Here is an 11,844-nt window from a genome sequence, read left to right as displayed (position 1 = left end):
AGGATACAGAGATTAATGGCTGCGATAGGGTTTAGCAAACCTCCTTATTTCTTCTCTACCAGGTATGATAAATGTTGGGTCAAGTCTCTAGCTCTGCATTCTCTCTACCTCTGTATTCTCTCTCTCTCTCTCTGGAAAACCCTAATCACCCTTCTGGTTTTCTGAACCAGGAGCAAGCGTGGTTTGTGTATTTGTAAACCCGATATAGAGATTTTTGGGTCTGATTTTTAGGGATTACCATAAATCCCCTTAAATCCAACTATTACACTTGTTCATTCATTCCCCATAAATCCCTTCATCTTGATTACGATCTACAAACCCCCTAAATCCCCCAGTTAGAGTATCTACCATGGATGCTCTACGCCGACCTAATCTCGATCTTAGTAATTCTTCACCCCTTTCATCAATTTACACCAAAGCCCCTCAAACACCAACCTTTTCAACTTTTCCCTATAAGTACCGATTATCTTCTTCCAGTTTCAATGGTTACCATAGCAAGTGTAAAGTACCAACACCACCTCAAGCTTTACCCAAGGCAAATTCGAACGAATCAGTTGAATCCACTAAGAAATGGATTGATTCAATCGCTAAAGGTTTGATCAGTGATGTGTGTAAAACTCACTTAGTTTTAATCCTACTTTAATTATCAAATAACACACAAAAGGCAGTGAACCTATCAATTGTGGTATAGCTAAATAAGCAGGGTATCGAACACAGGGAACAACAAATTAAATTAAAAACTAATTCTATCTAAGTTGATTAAGAAATAAGGGTTTTTCTCTAGTTTTACAAGACTAGAAACTTACTAACTATAACTAAATTAAGACTAGAAAATAACAATTTAACTAAATTCAATAATTGGAAAGGAACTTCTGTTTAGTTCAACTCGGTTGACTCTATGGTTGATTTCAAGGTAATAGTGCAATGGATTAATTCTTTCGTTGGTTACCGATTCAAGTGATTAGGTTCATGTTCACTATCCTAATCCTTAGCAAATAAACTAACTCAAACAGTGGCCAATTGCTTAATTTAATTATATTTACTAGATTAATTATTCGGGTTAAGTTAGACTTGCAATAGCTAATTAATTTATTATTCTTAATTAACCTCTTGTTTGATGGTCATCTTACAAGCTTGCACATGAATTTACTCAATTTTCTTATTAATTCTAGTTTCATATTCATTAATCCTAGACATATAGTATAGTGGTCACATATCATATGAGGTTAATAATCAATAGATGTTCATGCTAATCAATTATCTTCCTATTAACAGAAAATTAATTATTATTCATACACAAGGTTCTTTAGCAAGCTAAGATAACAAAAATTCACCAACTTGGAATTAATCCTACCAATCAATCAAACCATATTGTCAACTTTGTATCCCCAAACAGAAGTCTAAAGATTTTAGTTCATAATTAAAGTAAATAACAGCAAACAAACAAGTTCAAGTTGCTTAATCATATTGACAAAACAAAAGAATAACTAGAATGATGAAATTGTGCCTTAATTACTCCCGGAATTGAATTCTAGCTTTCTTTGTCGACTTCTAGGGCTCTTCTGGCTTCTTTATCGCAGGTTAGCACTTCTGAAACTTCCCAGAGTTCTTTTCTCTCGATCTGTAGAGTTATCTTTAAATAAGCGATCCGACTCGTCGAGTCAAGTGGTGACTCGTCGAGTCCCTCTCACATTCTCCGTATTACGATAACTATCCGGAATTCCGAATCATTATCCTTCTGATTCCTCGACCGGACTCGTCGAGTAGCTATCTGACTCGACGAGTAGAAGCCTTTTTTAGGTGTTTTTCTTCTTCATTCCACTCTCAAGCTCCTAACCGCTTCTCTTGCGTCCTTTTGCTTCCGAGCTTCATCTTTGGACTGAAAAACATAATTTAACACTTTTAAGTACCTTTTGTCCATAATATGCGATAATTTAGCTAATATATGAATAAAAACTATACGTTAATACACACTAAATATGCACATATCAATCAGGCTCGCTGCTGCAGTCTCTGTTTGTTTAGATTCGCCAGCTCTTGCCGAGTCCTTGACAATAGCATTCCCAGCTTCTCATACTCATGAGGTAGGTGTTCAGTTTGATCATCTTTTTTAGTAGTTTGTTTGGGTTGTGCAGATAAGGTGTTCGATCTATTGCTTATATGGGTTTGGTAAAATTTGATTTCGTAACAGGTGAATGCTGTGCAACAAACTCTCGTAGAGACTTGGGGTTTGATCAGATAAAATTTTGTTGATCCAACTTTTAATCATCAAGGTACGATTCATTTCTGTTGTTTTATGTCATTTAGTGTCAATAAGTTTAACGTAAGTTTATGTGTTTTCTATAGACTGGGACTCGAAATTCCAACAAACAATGGTGGAAATGCTTCCACTTAGAATAGCTGATGCCGCATACATCAAGATTAAAGGAATGCTTTCTACTCTTGGAGATCGCTTCACTCGCATTATCAGTCCAAAGGTGCAACTTTTCCCATTACTTTTACAAAAAATTATCCCTGTGGTTTCTGAAAGAGTTTTCAGTTTTGGACTAAAATTCAGAAACAATAGGGACCATTTTTGTAACTTATTCTTACTCCTAGATTCCAAAAAGGGAAACTTACTCTATTTTCTTTTTGGAAATGATTTGTACAGGAATACCAAAGTTTTAGAATTGGAAGTGATGGAAACGTGCAAGGAGTTGGACTATTTGTGAATACTGAACTAGAAACCGGTCATCTGGTTGGTGATGCTGAGACTTGAACCTAAGACCTCAGTTATGGATTCTTATTTATTTATTTTTTTTAAAAATTTAAAATTTTTTGTTTCAGGTTTTATTGTCTTGTGTTGAGGGTATCCCAGCTGCTAGAGCTGGAATACATGTAGGAGATGAGTTGATTGAAATAAATGGAAAGAGAGTTAAAGGGATTAGTGGTGAAGTTGCTGCACAAAAGCTTAGAGGTCATGTTGGGACAAGTGTTACAGTCAAAGTGCACAATGTAAGTTTCGTAGGAAGGAGTGTAATGGTTGATTCCTTTCCAAAGGGTTTTATAGAAATTTGTGCATGTTCACTTTTCTGATCTACAGGGAAAAAAGTTGGCCATTGACTCTAGTTTTAGAGAGGTGAAACTACCCCGAGAATTCATCGGACTTTCTCCTATATCAAGTGTCATCATTCCTCATAGAACACCAAATGGTCATGTATCCAAAACCGGATATGTAAAGCTATTAGCCTTCTCCCAGGTGCTTATTAATTCTCTAAATCTTAGTCTTACTTTATAACTTCATATCTTAAATTCATCTAACAACAAGCTTTTGTAAACATACTGCTGCTACAGATATGAAACACGCCATTCGTGAATTGGAAAATCAGGGTGTTGAATCTTACATTTTGGATCTCCGAAACAATCTAGTAAGTAGCCTAAAGTTGACTTTAGTAAACTTTTGTTTGACTATTTACTTGTATTTACATATATATATGTTTATTTATAGGGTGGTTTGGTGAAGGTTGGACTTGATGTTGCTCAAATATGGCTGGATGGAGATGAGACTCTAGTGAACATAATAGATCGAGATGGGAACATGCTTCCTATTAACATGATCAATGGCCATGCTCTTACTCGTGATCCGCTAGTTGTTTTTTTTTTTTTTTTTTTTTTTTTTTTTTTGACATGAAAATCTATATATTCACCTTCTGTTACCTCTTTTACTAGTGCTGACATGGCAGTGATACAAAGGCCACATTAGAAGAAGTATAAGCTGAGAACTGGCTGTGTTAATGTGTCCCATTCTCATAAACCTGGTAACAGGGTGCAGACAAAGGCTACAACTCAAGAAACATGTGACAGTTGGCGAAAAAGGTGTTGTTCTATCCCCCCCCCCCCCCCCCCCCCCCCCGTTTTTTTTTTGATATTTTACATTTGTATAAACCTAATATGGTTTTGATTTCTGAAATAAATTGATTTATGTAGGGGAAACGAGGTTTGTAAGAGTGGAGATTTATCAGAAGCTGAAGTATGTTATTCAAAGGATATTCACTTTCCAGGTCATATTCACTTTCCAGGTATATTACAGTTTACAAGAAATAACAACGTACTTTTATGTATTTGCTTATTGTGATAACATTTTACTTTTAATTCTTTCTATTACAGTTTACAACACTGCACTTTTCATTTATGCTCTTACAAGATTTGTTGTAAGTCCTTTAATCCCAAGCCACTGATAGACCCTTGTTGAATCTATCATAAAATCCAGGCCTTTTAACCCCTGATCTAATTACGTGATGATATTAAGATAGTTCCCAGCTTTCGAGATGTGGGTATCTCCAAGAAAGAACAAAGTTCAATTCATAATAATTCGTAGCTGCTAAACAAAAACCTCAAGGAGGATATAAATACTAACATGACTCTAGGGAGTGCTCCCCTAAAACAGTCCTGGGATAAAGTTAGTGCTCTTGACATAACAAAACAACCATAATACCAGAAAAGACCATCCTACCTTTGGCCAAAAAGATAACAAGATGTCGGGGCTTATCAGCCACTAGACATCAGGATAGTTATTAGCTTTTGTACACAATCGTCTAACTAAATGTACCTTTTAAACTGGAATAGTGCAGGCCTATGCATGAGATCACATTTTCAACAATAGACATACCAAAGCTCCTAAGTCAGGTATTAAAAATTCCACCTTTTACCCTTGGCTTGATGCATATTTACAATTTAGCTTATTATTTTGATTTACACTTGTAGGAAATTTGAAGCGAGGAGCTACATAATGATGTTTCATAGGTGCTCCCTGGTTATAAATAGGTATGAATATGATTTACACTTCCAGTTCACATTGTATCCAATTATGGAGAGGATATTTAGCCCCATAGTAGTAGCTCGTATTGCAGGAGTAAGCAATTTTTCTTTAATTTAGTTTTTCTTTTACCATTTGTTTAATTTAATTATTCATTTTTGATGTAATTATTGATTTTGCATGAGAGAAAAAAAGTTTTATATATGAATCTTGAAAAATGGGATGTTTGGTTGTTAAGTGAGGTCTTGAATATGTTTTGTGTAGGTTGTGTCTATACCACTACTCACGAGTTATCCATTCATAGCCATTTTGACTGGATTTTCTCTCTCGTTGACTTTAAATTGTGCATCCATTATAAAGAATGTTTTATATGTAAGTTTTTCAGGGACTAAATCTGTCTACTTCATTAAATGCATGCTACTATTAGTTTATTACTTAATATAAGATAATATTTTCACATATTTATGCAAAATGAAAGAAATGTTATAATTATTTTTATCTTGATAATTTGGTTTCTTGTCATCAACAGGTATCCATCATAACGGGGACATTCATGCTGCAAAATAAAGTTGTGGTAATCTTCGCCTCCTCAGTTCTATAACTTTTTTTAGGGTTAGATTCATAAAGTAACAATGCACTTTCATTGATTTATTTATTTATTACAAGTTTATAACATCCTAATTTCATTTTTTCTTATTAGAACATTGTACTTTCAAAAATCTACCCAATTATCTTATTGTATAGCTTGAGTGCATCTGTGGCTTAATCTTAATAATAATTCAGTTTTATATTATCTTATTGTCATGTTTGTTTAGTAAGCTTTAGAAGAGTAAACATGGTATCCTTATCTCAGTTGCAATCAAACCACAAGCTTCCGGGGCCAATTAAGTCGCTGAGACATTTTCTGAAGTCAAACACCTTCTTCTTGTTTATAAGTTCAATAGAAAATTTAGTACTTTCTTATGTATAAGTTCTATTAGAAGACAAACATATTTTTGATCCCTTTGATATCCATCTGTCTACTATTGGAATGATTTTTTGTATGACATTAACTTTTGTGCAATATATTATATTTTTTGTATATGATATTTTATTTTCTATTATGAGACATGAAATGGAAATTTAATTTGAAAATTAGTAAATCTAAAAAATATTTTTTTAAACAGTTAAAATTATGATACGCAAAAATGTGTGTCATATGCATTTATGACATGGCCTTTTCTTGACAGGGGCTTTCTTGATATGCATTGCGTGTCATTAACACGCGCGTCGTAAGGTTATGATACACAAATGCGTGTCATCTTCCTTTATGACAGGGCCTTTCTTGATACGCATTGCATGTTGTAAAGGTGCGTCGTAATTGCGCGCCGTAAATGAGCGTCGTAAATGCGCGTCGTCTATAGACGAAGCGCAAAAACGCGTCGTCTCTCTTTATGACAGGGCCTTCCTTGACGCGCGTTTGCACGTTGTTTGAGCCCTTTACGACGCGCAATGAGTGTCGTAAAAGGCTGTTTTTCTAGTAGTGTCTGGACGGTTGCGGATCTCGCATTCGTAATCGTTCATCAACTCGATCCATCTCCTCTGCCTCATGTTAAGTTCTTTTTGGTTCAGTATATGTTGGAGGATTTTTTGATCCATAAAAGATGGTGCACTTCGTCCCGTAGAGGTAGTGCCTCCAAATTTTTAGGGAAAGACCACAGATCCCAACTCTAGATCATGAGTGGTATAGTTCACCGCGTGGATCTTTAGTTGCCTTGCTGCATAGGCTATAACGTGTTCGCACTGCATAAGTACACAACCCAAACCTTGATTGGAAGCGTCAAAATACGCCATGAATTCCTCTGTTCCTTCTGGAAGAGACAAAACCGGAGCGCTGCAGAGGGCTTGCTTCAAAGTTTGAAAGGAAGTCTCTTCTTTCTTTTCCGGGTTAAGGCGATGAGTGGCTTGGCGATCTTGGAGAAATTCTGGATGAACCTTAATTTCCTGATCTTCGTAGGGGTTCGTGGAGTTGCCCAAACTTCGATCACTTTGACCATAGAGGGATCCACATGTATTCCCTCTTTACTGACCACGTGACCCAGAAAATCCACTTTGCGGCTCCAGAATTCGCACTTGGAGAATTTTGCGTACAACTTCTCCACCTATAGTGTTTCTAAAACCTGCCACAAATGTTTGATGTGTTCTTCTTTACTTCGTGAATAAACGAGTATCTCATCAATGAATATAATCACGAAGTTGTCAAGGTAGGGTCGGTAGACTCGGTTCATCAGGTCCATAAATGTTGCTGGCACATTTGTTATGCTGAAGGGAATTACTACGAATTCATAGTGACCGTATTGCATTCGAAAGGTAGTTTGGGGAATATCTTCGTCTCGGACTTGTAGTTGATTATATCTAGACATCGGATCTATTTTCGAAAAATAACTCACGCCTTGCGCTGGTCAAATAGATCATTGATATGAGGAAGAGAGTATTGATTTTTGATGGTGAGTTTATTGAGTTCACGGTAATTAATACACATTCGAAACGAAACATCCTTCTTTTTTACAAATAGGACTGGAGCTCCCCAAGGTGAGAAGCTTGGCTGTATAAATCCCTTATCCAGCAGTTCACTCAACTGACTAGATAGCTCTTGCATCTCTACAAGAGCTAATCTATAGGGTGACTTAGCGATCGGTGTGGCTACGGGTATCAAGTCGATTCGAAATTCAACTTGTCGTTCAGGGGGTATTCCTGGAGGGTCTTCAGGGAACATGTCAGGAAAATCGTACACCTCCAGGATGTCTTTGATGCTCTTTTCTTCCTTCTTTATGTCGATCACATGATCCAAGAAAGCATGGTTCTTTTTATGTAAAAACTTTTTGTCTTTAATGCATGAGATGAGGCGAAGGTTTTTTCGGGTTAGTCGCCATATATAACCAGGGTTTCATTGTTAGGTAGGTGAAGGTGAACAGCCTTCTCGTAACACATAATATCAGCACGGTGGGGGCTTAACCAATCCATGCCAATGATCACATCAAAACTCCTTATGGTAACCGGCAGTAAGTTGATTGGGAAGGAGTAATTATTTAAGGTTAGTGTGCACCCTACAAATATGTTGTTTGTTGATTTGGTTTTCCCATTAGTCATTTCCAGTAATAGTTCATTTAGTGATTGAGGTTTTTGGGTAAGTTTTCCAATTTATGACTCATAAAACTCCTTTCTACCCTACTATCGAACAAAATGCATGCATAAACATTATTGAGGAGGAACATACCAGTGACCACGACAGGATATTTCATGGCTTCCTCATGTCCTATTGCTAGTTATCTTCCTATTCCTACGGTGTTTTCATTGTTTGTCATTGGTTAGTTTCTCTTAAAGTGGCCAGCTTTTTCACATCCATAACAAGCTTGACTTACACCAACCTTGGTAGATTTATTGGTCTATTGTGCTGGCGTTTTACAATATCGGGTGGTGTGCCATTTCTTATTGCAGTTGGTATAGCTCATTTCTTGACAGGCGTCGTGAGGATGGTATTTTCATTTATCATAATTAGGTAATGTGACTTCATATGGATTTACGGTTGCTGGTGTAGCTGGTGCCGGTGTAGCAGGAGTGGTAGCATCATGAACTGCCACAATCTATTGCTTCTTCGAGGATTCTTGAGTCTATTACCCTTTTCTTTTGTTCCCAGAGTGCTTCTTGTTGTCATTTACCTTATTTTGTTTAGTAGTGGGAGTCATGATGCCTTTCTGTACCATGTGATCAATGAGCTTCTGGGCAACGAGTTTAGCGCTATCAAATGTCGTTGGATTAACGAAGATCACATTCCATTGGATTTGTGGTGACAATCCCCAGATGTACCGCTCTATTTTCTTGCTTTCGGGCGTGATCATCCCTAGGCATAGAAGAGCCAGATCGCTAAATCGAGATGTGTATGCTTCAATGTCAGAGTCTTTCACAAAAAGGTTCCAGAGTTCTTGTTCGAGTTTCTACACTTCGCCTCTATGACAGTACTCGGCTAACATTAAGGCTTTGAGATCTTACCATGACATTGCATTTGCTATAGCCAGTTTCAGGGCTTTGACATGCCCATTCCACCATGTGAGGGCCCTATCTACAAAGGTGCAAGTTGTGAATTTCAATTTGCCCTCCTCCAGACATTAGCAAACATCTAAGACTGATTCCTTCTTCTCAAACCATCGTTTTAGGGCTATGACACCCCCACTTCCGTTGAATGGCCTTGGCTTCCCGTTTATGAAGTCTTTGTACGAGCATACACATTGGGGTCCTTGATTAACCCCGTGATTAGAACTACCTGTTCCATTCCCACTTTTGCCTCCATTAACACCATTTTTGCTGATATGTTCCAGAGACGAAGTGACTGCAACTGAAACTATCGCTTAGAACGCAGCCGAATCCATTTGTGGTGGAGGCGACGGTGGTGGTGATGCTGTTGCTGTTGTAGTGTTCTTGCATTTGGTGTACCTTCAGCGCGACACTTTACTACCACATATGGAATTTGAGTTAAGTTTTTTTTTTTTTTTTTTTTTTTTTTTTTTTTTTTTTTTTTTTTTTTTTAATCAGAGCTACGTTTTGAATACTATTGTAATGTAACATTACATTTATATGTATGTCAAGCTAGTGATTATTGTGTAATGCTTTGTACATGTAATTGAAATCATGTTATACCAATTAAAAATGAACAGATAACACATAGCAGATAAGAACATCCATAAATAAACACATGTTTGTCTCATTAGTAATAAGGTAGTGGTACATAGTATAGTACATCAACTTAATAATCTGACATCATACCGACCCTTTGAGTAGTGTAATCACTTTAACGTAGGGTCGGTCCTACATACAAAATAAAAAGAAAAGGGGTAGCACTAACGCATACCCAATATCTAGTCTATCATAGCGGGGGAGTAGGATAGATCCTATTCTCACTGTGTAGTCCCATGCGGTGTCTGGGATGAAGAGGAAGTACCCTGTAGCTCAGCTAGTCGGCACTCGGCTACACGTACCTTTTCCTCAAGGGTAGCATGTCTCCTCTAGTATTCCCATACTTACGCTCGTGAAATAGTAAGGTCCTCAACAAGTTGCCCCATAGGGTGGAGATCCCTCGTCAGGTCCTGGGTGCGTGCCTCCGTGAGCTCCACAACAACTCTCATCTCTCTGAACAGGTTCGATCTCGTCTGAGCCAGATCACTGATATCTGAGATCCATCGGACCAAGATAGGAAGGGTTCGGTCGGCGGGTCCTCCATGGCGAAGGTCATAAAACCCTTGATCTATCCCGATCGGTGGACGCTGCCTCTGATGCCTGCTCCATGTCTCTAGATCATAAGCGCAGAGAGGCATAGGGCTATTATAGCCCCATCGGTGAGCTGGTTCCCTGGCGATGTAGGGAGGGTCAATAACTTTAGACTCTGCGTCTGAATCATCCTCCTCCTCCTCCTCCTCGTCGTCAATCTCCTCATCTACCTCCTACTCCTCGATCTCTTCTGGATCCTCCTCAATCCATTCGTCGTTTCCCTGGTGTGGGGGAAAAGGATCTCCTGGGTGGTGGAAGTTCGCCATGGTATCTATACTGTAACGACCGAAAAATCCAACTTGTTTAAATTTTTCAAAAACAACCCGATTTCATTAAATTATTACAAAAAGGTTTTCAATACAAATCATTTAGAGTATTCCCAGAATCACATTACTACAAAATCATGAGGAGCGGTACGATCACTACTTCGCCTTGCCACAGTCTCCTGAAGAACCTGAAAAACATTAAACCACAACTGTAAGCCCGAAATCTTAGTAAGATACCCCCAAAATACCAACCACATATACCATACACATAACATGCTATCTCATAACGAATCACATAACAGCCATCCATATTGGGTCTACTGTGGGACTGGTCCGCCTTGTCGGGCCTTCACTCCACCTGGTCCACCCTTGGTGTCCAATCATGTCCCTCGAGTCTGCAGTGTGGATGGTCTGCCCGCACTGGGCCTTCAACTCACTTGGTCCACTCTCTGAGTCTACAGTATGACTGGTCCGCCCGCATCGGGCCTTCAGTCAGCCTGGTCCACTCTCCGAGCCTCGGCACGTCTGGTCCGCCCTCGTGGGGCCTATAGGCTATCCGGACCGCTTGCTGGGTCTTCGGAATAACCGGTCCGCCCTGGGTATCTTGGCCTACAGCACAAAGTAGGACCCGCCTCAACCCAACTCCAGTCCAAACAACCATGTGCACATAAACAAACAATAACATAACAATTCATATTCAGGCAACCGATCTAGCAGATCACATATCACAACATACTCTAACAGGATACCGACCTAACCGGTCACTAGCAAACCCTCACCCTACATACCAGGATACCGACCTTAACCAGGTCTTTAACGAATACCATCCTAACTACCAGGATGCAAACATATCAAAGCAATAACATAACAACAGATACCCGGATCTCAATCCGATAAAAGGGCTAGCCTTAGTGCCTTAGACCCTGCTGATATAGTGAGGATAACTCACCTTGAAACTACCGGCTGAAAGGATAAGATCCTACTGCTCTGAACTCCGACACGAACTCCTCCACTGAACACGAAAACACTCAACTCAATATATACCCTTAATTACCAAAATACCCCTGGAAGACAACTGGTCAACCTTGGACAAAGTCAAAGTCAACCCCTGACTGACTCTACTCGTCGAGTCAACCCGATGACTCGCTGAGTCCCTATGATCATAACTTCCCTCAATCCGCGACCTAACTCGCCGAGTCACCCCGAGACTTGCCGAGTCCAACAACTCTGAGTCAACTCACACCCAACTCACTGAGTCATCCCTTGACTCACCGATTTTCGACTCAACTAGAAAATATTGGGACTCTTCGACAAGACTCGCCGAGTCCAAGAACAGACTCGCCGAGCTAAGGCTATCTTCAACCTACTCGCCGAGTTGTTCATCCAACTCGTCGAGTTCCAGCTCATCTTCAAGCAAATCTTCGAGTCCACCCATGTGACTCGCCGAGTACCACTGGTCTGAATCCATACAGAAGCATTCCA

The 11,844-nt window shown here is 39.0% G+C and overlaps 1 pseudogene; it reads left to right on the top strand.

The window, feature by feature from the left end:
• The first annotated feature begins 286 nt into the window (after positions 1 to 286).
• LOC145033889 (carboxyl-terminal-processing peptidase 3, chloroplastic-like) lies at positions 287 to 3,726 on the top strand (annotated as a pseudogene).
• The last annotated feature ends 8,118 nt before the right edge of the window (positions 3,727 to 11,844 follow it).

The sequence above is a fragment of the Lactuca saligna genome, chromosome 3, assembly GCF_052625555.1.
Source record: "Lactuca saligna cultivar CGN05327 chromosome 3, ASM5262555v1, whole genome shotgun sequence".
Classification (NCBI taxonomy): domain Eukaryota; kingdom Viridiplantae; phylum Streptophyta; class Magnoliopsida; order Asterales; family Asteraceae; genus Lactuca; species Lactuca saligna.
Note: the sequence above shows the minus strand (reverse complement) of the source record. Positions and strands in the feature narration are given on the sequence as shown.